This window comes from Ochotona princeps, chromosome X, assembly GCF_030435755.1.
Source record: "Ochotona princeps isolate mOchPri1 chromosome X, mOchPri1.hap1, whole genome shotgun sequence".
NCBI lineage: Eukaryota > Metazoa > Chordata > Mammalia > Lagomorpha > Ochotonidae > Ochotona > Ochotona princeps.
This window is the reverse complement of record NC_080865.1, coordinates 49763336-49772361: the sequence shown is the minus strand read 5'-3', so window position 1 is coordinate 49772361 and position 9026 is coordinate 49763336. Positions and strand designations below refer to the sequence as shown.

The following is a 9026-nucleotide window of genomic DNA, read 5'->3' as shown; positions in this document are numbered from 1 at the left end:
GTTTTTACTAGAAAGCCAGATATACAGATAGGATGAGAGACAGAGAGAAGATCTTCTGTCAATTGATTCACACCCAAGCAACCGCAACAGCTGCAGCTGTGCCGCTCCAAAGTCAGGAGTATAAAGCCTTTGCTGGGACTCCCACATTGGTGCAGCATCCCAAGGCTTTGGGGAAGCCCTGGCTCCTTTCCCGGGAAACAAGCAGGGAGCTGGATGGGAAGCCGGATTAGAACTGGCACCCATATGGGATCCCGGTGCATGCAAGGCGAGGACTTTAGCTGTCAGGCTACTGCTCTGGGGTACTTTTGATGGATTTTTTTTTAAGTGTAAGCCTTTTTCCTCTTATTTAGAATAATTTCTTTCTTCCTTTCTCTTTCTTTCTTTCTTTCTTTCTTTCTTTGCAATTTCCCCGCTCCCAAATTGGGCCAGTAAAGATTACATGAAAACTGGCACACCTATCAGCTGGACTACAGATGCACCAAATAAGGATTTGAAAACTTTCTGAGTGAAAAGTAGAACAAAAAGAAAAAAATAAAAAACACAATATCCTAGCATTTCCCCCAAGGTTTCACTCCCGCCACATACACTCTCCAAAGGACAGCTACAGATTCAACTCTATGTCAGTTTCTTGGCTTTGTTGTAGAGGGAATCCACTACTTTACTCATGTTCAGAATTGTTTCCAGAGCAGCTTCATAAGTTTTATCTACTGGGGGCTCATCGAAAATAATCAGGACACCCTCCCCCTGGTCCAAAATCTCATGAAACTTCTTGTCAAGAATCATCTGTGACAATTTCCTTTCCACGTCGGCCTTGGACAGCTTGATGAGGCAATCTGTACTCGGGAAAAAAGGCTCAATGACCCGGATAAAATTCTGTCCCAGTAAGTTATCACACAACTTGGGCAAGTGTGTACTGATGATTGGGTCATCACCAATTTCTGCCTGATAATCTGTCAGGGCCTTTTCAAAATCTGCCTGTGACCTGAGCCATGCATTTTAATGCTTCTGTCTGCCTCCCTGCATACCGAAGGGCAAGCTTCCTGCTCACCAAAGCCTGGACGTCTTCTGGGATGTTGAGCATGATTCTGCACAGCAACACGTACTTCATAGAGGTGATGGCCTTGGGGCTATCGACGGAGTCATAACCCTCAAATGCCTCATAGAAGTACGAGTATGCAGTTTTCCAGTTCTTCTCCTCTGCTGCATGAATAATACCTGACTGCATATTCAAGGTGGCCCGCAGTTTTAGAGGGCAATAGATGGCATTTGCTGTGGTTAGAGCAGAGGTAAGGCAGCTCGAGCTTTGGGCAGATTGCTTAGGGCGTGCTATGTTTTGCTTTCTAAAAGTTGTACTTCCACCAAAAGGGCTTTATCATCCATCTTTTTTTTTAATTCCTGCAGCAGCTGAGAACCCAAATGCAATGCTTCCTGGTACCTCTTGGTATTAAAGTACAAAGACACTAGTCTTGCTTCCAAAGCTTGACGTAAAAAAGTTCTTTTCTCTGATTTGTCCCATTCGATGCACTGTAAACATAGCTCGACCTCCTGCCCCGCAGCTGCTTCCATATCAAGAAATAGATCAAGAGGAGATTGCACCAGACGAGCTGTTTTAATCTTGCTGATGGAATTCAAGAAGGGTCACACATACTTCAGGAGTCCTCCAAGCTCTGTAGCCTGTCCAGCCTTGGCCAGGAGGGACCCCAGTTCCAGGATGCTCTGCTGTTTGACCAGCACTGCCTCTTCATCGTTCTCCTGGATGTCACTCTTGACGATGTAGTGGAGGATGTCGATGAAGGCCTCCCGGTTGGTGCTAAGTAGAGACTGGGCTCTCTGGAACTCCACCACCTCCGCCGCTGTCATGTTACCACTCTCACACCTTCCCCGGCCGTGGCCGCTGATTTTTATTCTTGTAGCATGTTTGTTAACTTCATATTGACAAGATTTTATTATTTTCACCCTGTTGTGGACTATGCTCATTGGTTTTATATTTTATCAGATACATAATGCAAGTGTAGCGGGGACTTATACGTTCAGATATAGAGACAAAGTGCTGTATGTCTCTATGCCTACAGACCAAAGACGGAATCCCAGTATAAGAATTGAATACATCCTAACAGTAAGATGATGGACTCTCTGACGATGTCCATTCCTGTATTGTTGGTAAACACTTGAATAGCAGCATGATGGGCTTGTAAACTGTTGATGAAGGACATCCATTGTAAAGCTAGAAGGGAAATCAATGGGAAAGGGACATTGGGGAAGGGCACAGGTAACCCCAGAGCCTGTGAAACTATATCATAAAACAAAATAAAATATTTTTAAATGTAGACAAATATTAGATGTAATTAGCAGTACATAGCAATCTGCTGAATAGTAAAAAAAAATGTGTGCAACTGACAACCCATTGTACTCTTTCTTCACGATATTTTACTACAGACATCATTTTTTGTTTTTCTCACATAAGGACTTAAGTTCACTTATGTAAATGTACACATAATCATATTTTTCTATTGTTTTACACAACAATGAATAAAAACCTGTGGGATTTTTTTTTTTCTGTGTCAGGACCTATGGATTTGACACAATTTGAAAATTGAGAATGCTAGATTCAGGACAGCAATTTTTTTCATTTCATTTAATGACATAGTTTCATAGACTCTGGGATTCCCCCAACTCCTCCAAAAAGCCCTCCCTGCCAATATTGAATTCCTCCATAGTGTTGCAGCAGTACAGTTCATATCCAGTCCTGATTCCTTCATTGCAGGCGTGGACCATGCAGAGAGTCCAGCAAGATAAGCCTAGAAGGATCATTCTACAACAGAAGTAAGCAATATACGAAAAAAAAAAATGCCAGCATCATACTGAACAAGGAAAGGCTAAAAAGCTTTTCCCCTAAGATCTGGAACTAGACAAGGATGTCTACTTTTACCACTGTTATTTAACACAGTATTCAGAGTTCTTGCTAGAAGTTTTAGGCATGAGAAAGTACTTAAAGGCATTCAAATTGGAAACAGGGATTTAAAATTATCTGTTCACAGATGACTTGAATCTATACATAGGAGAACCAAGACTCAATAAAAAGACTGTTGGAATGCATATGAGAGTTTGGCATGGTAGCAGAGTACAAAGTCAAAAAGCATGAATTACTGGGCTTAGTACACAAAACGAAATTGATGGTTGTAAAAGAGCTTGTAAGTAAAGTCTCATTTAAAATAGCAGAGAAGAAATTTAAGTAACTTGTAATAAAACTAACTAAGGATGTGGAAGAACTCCATAATAAAAATTACAAAATATTTTTAAAAATGGAATAACACATTAAATGATGGAGAAATTTACATGATCCTGGATTGGTAGAATCGACATTATTAAATGTCCATATTAGTAAAAGTAATATACAGATTCATTGTGGTCCCAGTTAAAATTCCAACAACATTTAAAGAGGACTGGTACGTCTACTGCATGGAATACTACTCATCCATCACAAAGAATGAAATTCTACCATTTATAATGAAATGGTTCCAAATAGAGACCATTATGCTAAGTGAAATAAGCCAATCCTAAAAGGACAAACATCATATGTTCTTTCAAATATAAGGCAAGAATCATGCACGTACAACACACACACATACACATACACATACACACACACACTTATAGACAAGCAATATAATGCAGATTAACATTTTTAGAAGGTTCTTCTAATGAAACTGCTAAATAAACCTTATGAAGAGATTACTAGATTTTTTTTTCACCATTGCCTATACATTCAATGCCTGATGCACTTTTCTAGCAGAATGTTAGACTTGTAACTGTTGCTGAAAGACTAGACTATTGTAATATCATGGAGGAAAATGATGAGGGTGGTATGGAGGGAGGTAGGGGAGGTGGTGGGGGTTCCCTATACCTGTAATACTGTATCATGGAAAAATAATAACAAAAAAGATGAAAGGGAAAGCAAAGACTGGATTTGTAATGGAGGCTTAATTCTCTATCTGCAAGTGCCAGTTCCTCCACTTTCAATGCAGCTCTGTGATTGGAAAGTAATGCAGGATGGCTCAAGTCCTTGGGATTTTATAACCAATTGGAGGACACAGAAGAAGTTTCTGGCTTTGGCTTTGAATTGGCTCAGCTTTGGCTACTGTGGCCATTTAGGGAGGAACCATCTTATGTAACACCTTTCTCTGTCTCTTTGTAAATCTGCCTTTCCAATAAAGATAAATTTTATAAAAGTAAAGTAACAAAAATATTAAAGGGGAGAGTGTGTATTTGCTGTATCATTTAATACACCACTAGCAATTATTACATTATAAATCAAAGTGCCTAGATTTATGTCCCAGCTTCATTTCCAATTTCATTTTCTGTATAATGTGTAGGCTTGGAGCAACTATTGATGATTGAATTACTTGCATCTTTACTACCCATGTTGGAGACACACAGTGAATTCTGAGAGCCTAGATTTTCCCTAACCTATCTGTGGCTGTTTCAGGTACTTGAAGAGGAAACATTGTCTCCCCCAGGCCCTTCAAATACATAATGTAGAGAATATACATATTAGTCATTAATTGCTGGATTGAATACAAAATTATATAGCCACTCTGGAAAACAATTTGACAGGATTGAACTTTCTGTAAAGTAATTAAAATACTGGTTGGAATACATGCATCACAAGTAGCTGGGATGCTTCCACCCATATGGGCTATGTGAATTGAGTTTCCAATTCCTAGCTTTGGTTCCCTTTGTCATTACAATCAACCAGGAAATGTGAGTTAGCTCTCTCCATTGCTCTTTAATTCTTTGCTTTTAAATGTATTTCAAATATTTTTAAATCAAATGATTATTATGTATTGTAGCAATTGCAGATTTCACTTATGCCAAAAGAAGTGGGCATTCATGTCATCGCAAAATCTTTGCAATCATGATCATATTAGATTCATGTAATAGAACCCAAGCTTGGAAATGGTCCAAATGACCTACAACAGTTGAATGATAAAATAAATTGTGCTATGCCATACCACAGAATACTGCTTTATTATCAATAAAGAGAAATGAAGTATTGATATAGGCAACAGTTTGAGGTAAAACTCCAGGGAAATATGTTGGGCAAAAAAAAATCCCCCAAATTAAAGATTTTGTTTATGTAACATTATTTAAAACATAAGATTATACAAATGGAGAAAAGATTGCTTTTTTCCAGTGTTTGGAGGTAAGGAGTAGTTAGGGAATTGGATGCTGCTATATGAGAACAACGTGAGTGATAGTGTGGTGACATACCTTCCTACAATGTGCATCTGGTGTTCCTGATTTTACATGCATATGATAAATTGCATGGAGATCATAAACATACATGCATGTGTAACTGGTGAAATCTGTTTAAGGCTGATGGATTATTGAATGTCCATATTCTAGGGTGACATTGTGCTGTGGTTATGCAAGATGTTAACACTGGGGATACTGGGAAAAAGGCATATGAGATGTTTCTGAATTACATATTTTAGCTGTGTGTTAAACTTGATTATTTAAAACTAAGTAAAAAAAAAAAGACAATCAGAGGTGGTTCTGTTAACATGAAATAAACCATATGAGCAAACCATTAACAGAACAAAAACCAAATTAAATAGCAAATTAACACATCAAAGTCAGAAAAATCAAGGTTCAATATGATGGTACCTTTACTAATACTGCTGCCGCTTTTTATTTTTATTCCCCTTTAATTCAGAGTAATAGAAAGAGAAGGAGGAAGCAGAAAAGATATATATATATATATATATATATATATATATTTGTATCGGCTGCTCCATTTCCCAAATTTCTAGGCCAGACAAATACAGCAGCATAGCGGTTCATTTTGTAAAGGGGCCCAAGTACTTGGCCCATCTCACACTGCTTTCTTAGGTGCATTATCTGGGAATTGGATTGGAAGTAGAACAGCCAGGACTCAAACTGGTGCCCATATAGAATGCCAACATCACAAGCATGCTAAACAACAATACCAGTGCCACCAAAATTTTAAAATATTAGTGATACTCTATAAATTTAAAAGTTAGGGTAAATGTCCCGGTTGATAAATTTCAGAACCTGTAGCAAAACTTGTAACTCTTTTTTAACAGATATTTCATTGATTGTGCTTTGCAACATGGATTTATGGGTGGAGTGAAATGAAAATTGAGAAAGGCATTTCAGGGAACCACCTTCCCAGAGAGACACCAAGGTGAGCTGTTATTCTTGCACCAAATCACCTTCAGAAGAACTAAAGGCAAGTGAGAGGCAAAGTGTTTCATTTTAGTATAATAAGAAAAGTCATATTGAAGAATGCAGAAAAGCATTTGCCAGCATCACCCCTCCCCAAATTCCAAATATGGAGATGTGTCGAAACTGGTGGGAAGGAAAGAAAGAAAATTACACTGTCAGGTCCACAGTAATACAATTCAGAATAGGATTGTGCTCCTCAGTTTCTGCTTCAACTTCCTCTGTAACTTCATTATTTGGACAGTTCACAGCCAGGCAGCTGCCTCCACCCCTACTCTACCCTATCATAAAAGTCTCAGAAAGAATCATCTCCTGCCAAGAGGGGCAAGAGATGGAGTTGTAGACATTACTGTGGAGCTCAGCATTCAGGCTGCCACACTGAGTATATCTTGGTGGAGAGTCTCTAGGCAATTAACTGTGGACGGTGTATCTAGTCCTTGCCCAGTATGTAACCAGGACCATACCTTGAAGTGCAGACTTTTCAGCTTATTTCCCGGTTAGGTTCATGTGGACCTTCCATGTACTCCCAAGAGGAGGCCCCACTTAGTGTCTGACTAGGTAGCTGAAAGGGTATTTTTTTGATTAATATATATTAAATAATATATTTTTTTCAAGGCAGATGAGATTTAGAGAGATTAGTGACAAAGAAAAACAATAATCCGTTTGCTGGTTCACTTCCCACATGGCTGCAATTGCCAGAGGTGAGCCAATCCAAATCCAGGTGCCTGAAGCTTTCTCTGGGTCCCCCATGTGGATACTGGGTCCCAAGGCTTTGGACCATTCTTTAGTACTTTCCCAGCCCTTGAGCAGAGAGCTGGATGGGAAGTGGACCACCCGGAACATGAACTGACACCCTTATACGAAGCTGGCACTTGCAAGGTAAATATTTAGTCACTGATCCATAGCACCCAGTGATTTTTGTCAATCTTAAAGGCTTATGCAGAGAGCCAGGAACTATGTGCTGTCCTAATATTCAGTTCAGATTATTAAAGTGTAATACTAAACAGATTATAGATTGTTGTCCCCAGGCCGGTTTTTGCAGACAGAGCCACTGGGTCTACATCAGTGCCAAGTGTAGTTCTGTAGCCTCAGTTGAACAGTCTTTTATCTTTTCCATCATTGACAGTGGTTAATTAAAACACAATTGGGAATGAGTCGATCTTAGCAGGAGATAGCCCATAGTAGGATGATCTTTAGACTGCGTTTGTCCCAGTGAGCTATGAACTCCAATTGAGGTCTAATACTGCTACAACAGTCACCACAGCATGAAGAAGAGACAGGTGTGGATTACCTGTTTTTAGGTACGTTCAAAGTGCATTCTGAAAAACATAGCAATTTTAGATTTGAGATGAAACATCTCTTGGGAGAGAATATGTAATTAATTAGTGTTTAGTTCATGCCACTCATGATAGATCTAAGTGCAGTTCTGAGCTCCTGACTTTGCTCTGATTGAGCCGTGAATATCACGGGTATCTGGGGAGTAAATCAGCAGGCAGAAGGAGATCTGTCTATCTGTCTCCCTTAGTATGTATGTATGTGTATCTGTACCTCTTCACTTTTCAAATATAATGAAACAAACATACTTTTTAACTCTTATGCTCATCTCAATTGACAAAGAAGAAAGCATTTGATTCAATAGACAGAGGACACTGAACATATTAGTTATTAAAAGAAACAAATACCAAAGTAATAAAGTCATATATATTACAAATCAACATATAAAATCATATTTAATATGTGAAAAATTAAGTTTTCTAAGATCTGGAACAAGACATGGGTTCCCATATTCATCACTATTGTTAAATACAATACGAGAAATTAAATAATAAAGTGCTTCCCTGAAATAATGGTTACGAGCTTGCAAAAGAGAGATATGAGAGGTCACGCTGAGCAATAGAAACAACCTGAATCCCTTCTATTGCTATTATCAAGTATAGGACAAAAATATATAGAGATTATAGTACAAAGTGAAACGAATCATAAAGCTGATGTCTACCAAACCAATACCCATAGACACAGTTCCAAGAAAAAAAAAAGTATTCATTCAACAACAAAAAGCATCCTCTAAAAGTGATAGAAACAACTCATTTCCCAGATGCACAAAAATCAATATAAAAACATAAAAAATGAACAAGCAATGCAATGTGATGCTAAAACAAACAGAATGATGCAATGAAATAAGATCATAAAGAAAGATAAGTGAAATACCTGGTAAATAATTCAAAATAATGATTATAAGGTTACTCCAAGAGTAACCATTCTTCTCAGACTGTTCTAAAAAGAAAAGGAAAGAGCCATTCTAAATTAATTCTGAGACCAGTGTCATATTAATTCTTAGAAAAAAAATCCTAGAATCAAAACCACATATCTACAGTTAATTGATCTTGGACAAAGTTTTTAAGAACTCTCAAATATCTGAAAAGGAATCACCTTTGCAAAATGACACTGTTTTCAGTAACTAGTTCTGGGAAAAATTTAAATCCAGGTGCAGAAAAACGAAACTAGTTTCCTATTTCATACAGATACAAAATCAAGTCAAAATTGAATGAAATTCTATATGCATGATTGTAAGCTTTGAAACAGTGAGAAGAAATCATATGGAAAATGCTTCGGTATATTGTTGTGGGTAAAGATCAGACTGCAAAACCTCAGGAAAAGAAAGCAAAAATTGTATTGCATTAAACAAAAAATATTTTGCATAATAAACCAATCAAAACAGTAGAGAAATCTACAAAGTGGGATAAAATATTTGAAAGTTATGAACCTGATTAGGGTTAGCA

At 37.9% G+C, this 9026-nt stretch overlaps 1 pseudogene across 1 annotated transcript; it reads right to left on the bottom strand.

Moving 5' to 3' along the window:
• Positions 1-426: 426 nt before the first annotated feature.
• Positions 427-1886, bottom strand: LOC101516207 (26S proteasome non-ATPase regulatory subunit 11-like; annotated as a pseudogene). Its single transcript, XR_192160.2, has one exon. The product of XR_192160.2 is annotated as a 26S proteasome non-ATPase regulatory subunit 11-like (transcript).
• Positions 1887-9026: the final 7140 nt, after the last annotated feature.